Raw genomic sequence first — 11,704 nt, 5'->3', positions numbered from 1 at the left:
TAGCAACAGAACCAGTATCAAATACCCAGGTGCTACTGCGAGCATTAGTAAGGTACACATCAATAACATGTATATCACATATACCTTTGTTCACCTTTCCATCCTTCTTATCCGCCAAATACTTGGGGCAGTTCCGCTTCCAGTGACCAGTCTGCTTGCAGTAGAAGCACTCAGTTTCAGGCTTAGGTCCAGATTTGGGTTTCTTCTCTTGAGTAGCAACTTGCTTGCTGTTCTTTTTGAAGTTCCCCTTCTTCTTACCTTTTCCCTTTTTCTTGAAACTAGTGGTCTTGTTGACCATCAACACTTGATGCTCCTTCTTGATTTCTACCTCCACAGCTTTCAGCATTGCGAAGAGCTCGGGAATAGTCTTATTCATCCCTTGCATATTATAGTTCATCACGAAGCTCTTGTAGCTTGGTGGCAGTGATTGGAGAATTATGTCAATGACGCAATCATCTGGAAGATTAACTCCCAACAGAATCAAGTGATTATTATACCCAGACATTTTGAGTATATGCTCACTAACAGAACTGTTCTCCTCCATCTTGCAGCTATAGAACTTATTGGAGACTTCATATCTCTCAATCCGGGCATTTGCTTGAAATATTAACTTCAACTCCTGGAACATCTCATATGCTCCATGACGTTCAAAACGTCGTTGAAGTCCCGATTCTAAGCCGTAAAGCATGGCACACTGAACTATCGAGTAGTCATCAGCTTTGCTCTGCCAGACGTTCATAACATCTGGTGTTGCTCCAGCAGCAGGCCTGGCACCCAGCGGTGCTTCCAGGACATAATTCTTCTGTGCAGCAATGAGGATAATCCTCAAGTTACGGACCCAGTCCGTGTAATTGCTACCATCATCTTTCAACTTTGCTTTCTCAAGGAACGCATTAAAATTCAACGGAACAACAGCACGAGCCATCTATCTACAATCAAGCATAAACAAGCAAGATACTATCAGGTACTAAGTTTCATAATAAATTTAGGTTCAATTAATTTACTTAAAGAACTCCCACTTAGATAGACATCCCTCTAATCCTCTAAGTAATTACGTGATCCAAATCAGCTAAACCATGTCCGATCATCACGTGAGATGGAGTAGTTTCATTGGTGAACATCACTATGTTGATCATATCTACTATATGATTCACGCTCGACCTTTCGGTCTCCGTGTTCCGAGGCCATATCTGTATATGCTTGGCTCATCAAGTATAACCTGAGTATTCCGCATGTGCAACTGTTTTGCACCCGTTGTATTTGAACGTAGAGCCTATCACACCCAATCATCACGTGGTGTCTCAGCACGAAGAACTTTCGCAACGGTGCATACTCAGGGAGAACACTTCTTGATAATTAGTGAGAGATCATCTTATAATGCTACCGTCAATCAAAGCAAGATAAGATGCATAAAAGAAACATCAAATGCAATCAATATAAGTGATATGATATGGCCATCATCATCTTGTGCTTGTGGTCTCCATCTTTGAAGCACCGTCGTGATCACCATTGTCACCGGCGCGACACCTTGATCTCCATCGTAGCATCGTTGTCGACTCGCCAATCTTATGCTTCCACGACTATCGCTACCGCTTAGTGATAAAGTAAAGCATTACAACGCGATTGCATTGCATACAATAAAGCGACAACCATATGGCTCCTGCCAGTTGCTGATAACTCGGTTACAAAACATGATCATCTCATACAATAAAATTTAGCATCATGTCTTGACCATATCACATCACAACATGCCCTGCAAAAACAAGTTAGACGTCCTCTACTTTGTTGTTGCAAGTTTTACGTGGCTGCTACGGGCTTAAGCAAGAACCAATCTTACCTACGCATCAAAACCACAACGATAGTTTGTCAAGTTGGTGTTGTTTTAACCTTCGCAAGGACCGGGCGTAGCCACACTCGGTTCAACTAAAGTTGGAGAAACTGTCACTCGCTAGCCACCTTTGTGCAAAGCACGTCGGGAGAACCGGTCTCGCGTAAGCGTACGCGTAATGTCGGTCCGGGCCGCTTTGTCCAACAATACCGCCGAAACAAAGTATGACATGTTGGTAAGCAGTATGACTTATATCGCCCACAACTCACTTGTGTTCTACTCGTGCATATAACATCAACACATAAAACCTAGGCTCGGATGCCACTGTTGGGAAACGTAGTAATTTCAAAAAAATTCCTACGCACACGCAAGATCATGGTGATGCATAGCAACGAGAGGGGAGAGTGTTGTCTACGTACCGTCATAGACCGAAGCGTAAGCGTTGACGCAACATAGAGGAAGTAGTCATACGTCTTCCCGGTTCAACCGATCCAAGCACCGTTACTCCGGCACCTCCGAGTTCTTGGCACACGTTCAACTCGATGACGGTCCCCGGGCTCCGATCCAGCAAAGCTTCGGGGAAGAGTTCTGTCAGCACGACGGCGTGGTGACAATCTTGATGTTCAACCGTCGCAGGGCTTCGCCTAAGCACCGCTACAATATGACCGAGGTGTAATATCGTGGAGGGGGGCACCGCACACGGCTAAGGAACGATCACGAAGATCAACTTGTGTGTACTAGGGTGCCCCCCTGTCCCCGTATATAAAGGAGCCAAGGGGAGGGGGCGGCCGGCCAAGGATGGCGCGCCAAGGGGGAGTCCTACTCCCACCGGGCGTAGGACTCCCTTCTTTCCTAGTTGGAGAAGGAGAAGGGGAAAGAGGAGGAAGAGGGAAAGGAAAGGGGGGGCGCCGCCCCCCTTCCCTTGTCCTATTCGGACTAGGAAGGGGAGGGGCGTGCGGCCACCTCTTGCCTCCTTTCCTCTTCTCCCTTAAGGCCCATGTAGGCCCAATAACCCCCCGGGGGGTTCCGATAACCCCCCCGGTACTCCGGTAAAATCCCGATTTCACCCGGAACGATTCCGATATCCAAATATAGGCTTCCAATATATCGATCTTTATGTCTCGACCATTTCTAGACTCCTCGTCATGTCCATGATCACATCCGGGACTCCGAACAACCTTCGGTACATCAAAATACATAAACTCATAATGAAACTGTCATCGTAACGTTAAGCGTGCGGACCCTACGGTTCGAGAACAATGTAGACATGACCGAGACACATCTCCGGTCAATAACCAATAGCGGAACCTGGATGCTCATATTGGTTCCTACATATTCTACGAAGATCTTTATCGGTCAGACCGCATAACAACATACGTTGTTCCCTTTGTCATCGGTATGTTACTTGCCCGAGATTCGATCGTTGGTATCTCAATACCTAGTTCAATCTCGTTACCGGCAAGTCTCTTTACTTGTTCCGTAATACATCATTTCGCAACTAACTCTTTAATTGCAATGCTTGCAAGGCTTATGTGATGTGCATTATCGAGAGGGCCCAAAGATACCTGTCCGACAATCGGAGTTACAAATCCTAATCTCAAAATACGCCAACCCAACATGTACCTTTGGAGACACCTGTAGAGCACCTTTATAATCACCCATTTACGTTGTGACGTTTGGTAGCACACAAAGTGTTCCTCCGGCAAACGGGAGTTGCATAATCTCATAGTCATAGGAACATGTATAAGTCATGAAGAAAGCAATAGCAACATACTAAACGATCGGGTGCTAAGCTAATGGAATGGGTCATGTCAATCAGATCATTCACCTAATGATGTGATCCCGTTAATCAAATAACAACTCTTTGTTCATGGTTAGGAAACATAACCATCTTCGATTAACGAGCTAGTCAAGTAGAGGCATACTAGTGACACTCTGTTTGTCTATGTATTCACACATGTATTATGTTTCCGGTTAATACAATTCTAGCATGAATAATAAACATTTATCATAATATAAGGAAATAAATAATAACTTTATTATTGCCTCTAGGGCATATTTCCTTCAGATATGCCCCTGAGCTCTACATGTGTTTTGTTATATGTTTTGCCATCTATCCAGAGGTGCAACCCATGTATTTTTGTGATGTGTGTGGTGACTAGCACAAACTTGCAAAGTGATGCATTCGTTAATGCTGATTTCAGGGACTTAGCATTTCCACTAAGTCCTTGATCTGTTTATGTCAATATGCCATATGTTCATGTTGTTTCCTAGTGACCCGTGCCTCTTTTGAGAATGATCAGTAAGGATGTTTTGTTAATCTTGTAGTGCTCTATCCATCCATGTCTTTGTTTGCAATTATGGAGCACCCTAGCTTGAGTCAATCGAGCTCTACTTTTGCCATTTCGTGAATATGGGCAGATTGTCTACTTGTTAGCGATTTTGCCGAGGATGTTGTGGTTGATCCGTGCATGCTATGCTATTATTCTGGCCATGTCTAGCTTGTATAATGTGTATTCTTGATGGGTGCATGCTTAGATTGTCATGACTTGCTCTGTAGTGAGTGCATCAAGCTCGTAAACATGCCTACCTGATATCTGATTTGCATGCTCCAGTTTTTTCACTAAGTCTGTGATCTGTTTATGTTTTTGCCATGTTCACATGCTTGCAAATGCATTTTCTGATCCCTTTTGGCTCAAGGTCACTAAGGGACTTTTGTTAAGCTCTTTTATTAGCTCCATGCCATGCTTTACTTTGCCATGTTCAGGTCCTGTAGCATATAGTTTTCATGATCCAAAGTGTGCTACCTGATCTGAAGTTCCAGACAAGTGTTAATTTCACTAAGTCTGAAATCTGTTTACCGAATGCATTTTTGCCATGCTTGTTTGAACCTGTTAATGGATTAATTGGCCGTAGCTCAGTGTTCATCTTTTGTTAAGCATCATGAATGGATCCCTGCCATGTATTTCGTTGTCATGTTTGAGTGTTGTAGCATGTTGATCTTGTTGCATTTAGATGGCTACTTGCTGTAAATCGTAGATCGGTGCCATATTTGAATTGCTTGCCATTTCCAAATCGTAACTCTGATTCCGGTGATATTTATATCGTTTTCAAGAGATTTCATCTCACCTTTCCAGTGTCACACTTGGATTTCCAAGTTGAGGCCAGGTTCATGCATTCCTTGTCAAATCTTGCATATGCATCGCATATCGCATCGCGCATAGCATACCATGTTTGCATCATATTGTTTGAGCTTTGCACGTGGTTGATTGTGTCCTTGTTGCTTGTTTGTCTTGTTTGGGTAGATCCGGGAGACGAGTTTGCTAACCAGGAGCCCGTTGAGTTTGCTTTCGAGGATTCAGTCAACTCTGACAACTTTGCAGGCAAGATGATCATACCCTTGAAATCACTACTATCTTTGCTTTGCTAGATGCTCGCTCTTTTGCTATGCCTATGCTACGATGCCTACCACTTGCTTATCATGCCTCCCAAATTGCCATGTCAAACCTCTAACCCACCATGTCCTAGCAAAACGTTGATTGGCTATGTTACCGCTTTGCTCATCCCCTCTTATAGCGTTGCTAGTTGCAGGTGAAGATTGGAGACCGTTCCTTGTTGGAACATTATTTACTTGTTGGGATATCATTATATTGCCTTGTTATCTTAATGCATCTATATACTTGGTAAAGGGTGGAAGGCTCGGCCTCTCGCCTAGTGTTTTGTTCCACTCTTGCCACCCTAGTTTCCGTCATATCGGTGTTATGTTCCCGGATTTTGCGTTCCTTACGCGGTTGGGTGATAATGGGAACCCCTTGATAGTTCGCCTTGATTAAAGATTTTCCAGCAATGACCAACCTTGGTTTTACCATTTGCCACCTAGCCTCTTTTCCCTTGGGTTTCCGGAGCCCGAGGGTCATCTTATTTAACCCCCCTGGGCCAGTGCTCCTCTGAGTGTTGGTCCGACTGAGCTGCCTGCGGGGCCACCTCGGGGCAACTTGAGGGTTGGTTTTACTCGTAGCTAGTCTCATCTGAGTGTGCCCTGAGAACGAGATATGTGCAGCTCCTATCGGGATTTGTCGGCACATTCGGGCGGTGTTGCTGGATTTGTTTTAACTTGTCGAAGTGTCTTGTAGAACCGGGATACCGAGTCTGATCGGAATGTCTTGGGAGAAGGTCTATTCCTTCGTTGACCGTGAGAGCTTGTCATGGGCTAAATTGGGACTCCCCTGCAGGGATTTGAACTTTCGAAAGCCGTGCCCACGGTTATGGGCAGATGGGAATTTGTTAATGTCCGGTTGTAGATAACTTGAACCTTAACTTAATTAAAATGAATCAACTATGTGAGTTACCGTGATGGTCTCTTCTCGGCGGAGTCCGGGAAGTGAACACGGTGTTGGAGTAATGCTTGCCGCAGGTTGTTCTCTAGTTATTCATTCGTGCCTTGCCTTCTCTTCTCGCTCTCTTTTGCGAACAGGTTAGCCACCATATATGCTAGTCGCTTGCTGCAGCTCCACATATTTACCTTGCCTTACCTATAAGCTTAAATAGTCTTGATCGCGAGGGTGCGAGATTGCTGAGTCCCTGTGGCTCACAGATTACTTCCAAACCAGATGCAGGACCCGATGACTCCGTTCCAGATGACGCGCTTGAGCTCAAGTGGAAGTTCGACGAGGACTCACGCCGTTACTATGTGTCTTTCCCTGATGATCAGTAGTGGTGCCCAGTTGGGACGATCGGGACCGTGTCGCATGTTGGGTTATCTTTATTTTGGCGCCGTAGTCGGGCCATGAGTGTTTGAATGTTGTAATGCTATTTATGTACTTTGATTGATGTGGCGAGTGTAAGCCAACTATGTATCTCCCCTTTTATTATCTATATTACATGGGATGTTGTGAAGATTGCCTAACTTGCGACATTGCTTTCAATGCGGTTATGCCTCTAAGTCGTGCCTCGACACGTAGGAGATATAGCCGCATCGTGGGCGTTACACTCAGAGTCACCCAGATCGGTGTCAAAACTTGCATCGACATAACTCTTTACGACGAACTTTTTGTCGTCTCCATAACCAAGAAACATATCCTTATTCCACTAAGGATAAATTTGACTGATGTCTAGTGATCTAGTCCTGGATCACTATTGTACCCTCTTGCCAAACTCTTGTTGAGGTACACAATAGGTCTGGTACACATCGTAACATACTTTATAGAACCTATGGTTGAGGCATAGGGGATGGCTTTTCATTCTCTTTCTATTTTCTGTCGTGGTCAGGTTTTGAGTCTTTACTCGATTTCACACCTTGTAACACAGGCAAGAACCTCGGTCAAGGTATGTACTCATTGAAAAATAGATCAAGCGTCTTGATCTATATCTATAGATCTTGATGCTCAATATGTAAGTAGCTTCACCGAGGTCTTTCTTTTAAAAACTCATTTCAAACACTCCTTTATGCTTTCCAGAAAATTCTACATCATTTCCGATCAACAATATGTCATTCACATATACTTATCAGGAAGGCTGTAGTGCTCCCACTCACTTTCTTGTAAATACAGACTTCACCTCAAGTCTGTATAAAACCATATGCTTTGATCACTTTATCAAAGCATATATTCCAACTCCGAGATGGTTGCACCAGTCCATAGATGGATCGCTGGAGCTTGCACACTTTGTTAGCACCTTTAGGATTGTCAAAACCTTCTTGTTGCATCATATACAACTCTTCTTTAAGAAATCCATTAAGGAATGCAGTTCTGACATCCATAAAATGTGGCAATTGCTAACATGATTCGGACAGACTTAAGCATCGCTACGAGTGAGAAAAACTCATCATAGTCAACATCTTGAACTTGTCGAAAACCTTTTGGGACAATTCGAGCTTTGTATATAGTAATACTACTATCAGCGTCTGTCTTCCTCTTGAAGATCCATTTATTCTCAATGGCTTGCCGATCATTGGGCAAGTTAACCAAAGTCCACACTTTGTTCTTATACATGGATCCCATCTCAGATTTCATGGCCTCAAGCCATTTTGCGGAATCTGGGCTCATCATCGCTTCCTCATAGTTCGTAGGTTCTTCATGGTCTAGTAACATGACTTCCAGAAAGGATTACCGTACCACTCTGGTGCGGACCATACTCTGGTTGACCTACGAGGTTCGGTAGTAACTTGATCTGAAGTTTCATGATCATCATCATTAGCTTCCTCACTAATTGGCGTAGGAATCACTAGAGCTGATTTCTGTGATGAACCACTTTCCAATTCAGGAGAAGGTACAATTACCTCATCAAGTTCTACATTCCTCCCACTCACTTCTTTCGAGAGAAACTTCTTCTCTAGAAAGGATCCATTCTTAGCAACGAATATCTTGCCTTCCGATCTGTGATAGAAGGTGTACCCAACAGTTTCCTTTGGGTATCCTATGAAGACGCATTTCTCCGATTTGGGTTCGAGCTTATCAGGTTGAAACTTTTTCACATAAGCATCATAGCCCCAAACTTTAAGAAACGACAACTTAGGTTCCTTGCCAAACCACAGTTTATGTCGTCTCAACGGATTTAGATGGTGCCCTATTAAATGTGAATGCAGCTGTCTCTAATGCATAACCCCCAAACGATAGTGATAAATCGATAAGAGACATCATAGATCGCACCATATCTAATAAAGTATGGTTATGACGTTCGGACACACCTTTACGCTGTGGTGTTCCAAGTGGTGTGAGTTGCGAAACCATTCCACATTGTTTCAAATGAAGACCAAACTCGTAACTCAAATATTTGCCTCCACGATTAGATTGTAGAAACTTTATTTTCTTGTTACGATGATTTTCCACTTCACTCTGAAATTCTTTGAACTTTTCAAATGTTTCAGACTTATGTTTCATTAAGTAGATATACCCATATCTGCTCAAATCATCTATGAAGGTCAGAAAATAACGATACCCGCCGCGAGCCTCAACATTCATCGGACCGTATACATCGGTATGTATTATTTCCAATAAGTCAGTGGCTCGCTCCATTGTTCCGGAGAACGGGGTCTTAGTCATCTTGCCCATAAGGCATGGTTCGCAAGTATCAAGTGATTCCAAAAGCACATCAGCATGGAGTTTCTTCATGCGTTTTACACCAATATGACCTAAACGGCAGTGCCACAAATAAGTTGCACTATCATTATTAACTTTGCATCTTTTGGCTTCAATATTATGAATATGTGTGTCACTACGATCGAGATTCGATAAACCATTTATATTAAGTGTATGACCATAGAAGGTTTTATTCATGTAAACAGAACAACAATTATTCTTTGACTTAAATGAATAACTGTATTGCAATAAACATGATCCAATCATATTAGGCTCAATGCAAACACCAAATAACATTTATTTAGGTTCAACACTAATCCCGAAGGTAGAGGGAATATGCGATGGTGATCTTATCAACCTTGGAATCTCTTCCAACACACATCGTCACTTTGCCTTCAACTAGTCTCTGTTCATTTTGTAACTCTAGTTTCGAGTTACTAATCTTAGCAACTGAATCGGTATCAAATACCTAGGGGTTACTATGAACACTAGTAAAGTACACATCAATAATCGGTATATCAAATATATCTTTGTTCACTTTGCCATCCTTCTTATCCGCCAAGTATTTGGGGTAGTTCCGCTTCCAGTTACCATTTCCTTTGCAGTAGAAGCACTTAGTTTCAGGCTTGGGGCTAGCTTTGGGCTTCTTCATGGGAGTGGAAACTTTCTTGCCATTCTTCTTGAAGTTCCCTTTATTTCCCTTGCCCTTTTACTTGAAACTGGTGGTCTTGTCAACCATCAACACTTGATGCTTTTCTTGATTTCTACCTTCGTCGATTTCAGCATCACGAAGAGCTCGGGGAATCGTTTTTGTCATCCCTTGCATATTATAGTTCATCACGAAGTTCCAGTAACTTGGTGATAGTGACTAGAGAACTCTGTAAATCACTATCTTATCTGGAAGATTAACTCCCACTTGATTTAAGCGATTGTAGTGCTCAGACATTCTGAGCACATGCTCACTGGTTGAGCTATTCTCCTCCATCTTGTAGCCAAAGTATTTGTCAGAGGTCTCATACCTCTCGACTCGGGCCTTGAAGTCCCGGTTCTAAGCCATAAAACATGGTGCACTAAACTATCAAGCACTCATCATGCCGAGCTTTGTCAAACGTTCATAACGTCTGCATCTGCTCCTGCAATAGGTCTGTCACCTAGCGATGCATCAAGGACATAATTCTTCTGTGCAGCAATGAGGATAATCCTCAGATCACGGACCTAGTCTGCATCATTGCTACTATCATCTTTCAACTTATTTTTCTCTAGGAACATATCAAAAAATAAAATAGGGAGCTATACGCGAGCTATTGATCTACAACATAGATATGCAAAATACTATTAGGTACTAAGTTCATGATAAATTAAAGTTCAATTGATCATATTACTTAAGAACTCCCACTTAGATAGACATCCCTCTAATCATCTAAGTGATCACGTGATCCACATCAACTAAACCATGTCCGATCATCATGTGAGATGGAGTAGTTTTCAATGGTGAACATCACTATGTTGATCATATCTACTATATGATTCACACTCGACCTTTCGGTCTCAGTGTTCCGAGGCCATATCTGCATATGCTAGGCTCGCCAAGTTTAACCCGAGTATTCTGCATGTACAAAACTGGCTTGCACCCGTTGTATGTGAACGTAGAGCTTATCACACCCGATCATCACGTGGTGTCTCAGCACGAAGAACTGTCGCAATGGTGCATACTTAGGGAGAACAGTTATACCTTGAAATTTTAGTAAGGGGTCATCTCATAATGCTACCATCGTACTAAGCAAAATAAGATGCATAAAAGGTAAACACCACATGCAATCAAAATATGTGACATGATATGGCCATCATCATCTTGTGCCTTTGATCTCCATCTCCAATGTACCGTCATGATCTCCATTGTCACCGGCATGACACCATGATCTCCATCATCTTGATATTTATCAACGTGTCTTCACATGGTCGTCTCGCCAACTATTTATTTTGCAACTATTGCTATCGCATAGCGATAAAGTAAAGCAATTATATGGCGCTTGCATCTTATGCAATAAAGAGACAACCATAAGGCTCCTGCCAGTTGCCGATAACTTTAACAAAACATGATCATCTCATCCAACAATTTGTATCTTGTCACGTCTTGACCATATCACATCACAACATGCCCTGCAAAACAAGTTAGGCGTCCTCTACTTTGTTGTTGAAGTTTTACGTGGCTGCTACGGGCTTTGCAAGAACCGTTCTTACCTACAGCATAAAAACCACAACGTGGTATAGTGATTGCTTTTTGATCTTCAAAAAGAACCCTGTTCATTGAATCCGATTCAACTAAAGTTGGAGAAACAAACACCCGCCAGCCACCTGTGTGCAAAGCACGTCGGTAGAATCAGTCTCATGAACGCGGTCATGTAATGTTGGTCTGGGCCGCTTCATCCAACAAGACCGCCGAATCAAGAAACAACTAGTGACGACAAGCAATATGTATATACCCACGTCCACAACTCATTTGTGTTCTACTCGTGCATATAACATCTACGCATAAACCTGGCTCGGATGCCACTTTTGAGGAGCGTAGTATTTCAAAAAAATTGCCTACGATCACGCAAGATCTATCTAGGAGAAGCATAGCAACGAGCGGGGAGAGTGTGTCCACGTACCCTCGTAGACCGAAAAAGCGGAAGCGTTAAGTAACGCGGTTGATGTAGTCGAACGTCTTCGCGATCCAACCGATCAAGTACCGAACGCACGACATCTCCGCGATCTGCACACGTTCAGCTCGGTGATGTCCCTCGAACTCTAGATTCAA

Source organism: Triticum dicoccoides, chromosome 2A (assembly GCF_002162155.2).
Source record: "Triticum dicoccoides isolate Atlit2015 ecotype Zavitan chromosome 2A, WEW_v2.0, whole genome shotgun sequence".
Taxonomy (NCBI): Eukaryota; Viridiplantae; Streptophyta; class Magnoliopsida; order Poales; family Poaceae; genus Triticum; species Triticum dicoccoides.
This window is presented reverse-complemented; position numbering follows the sequence as displayed.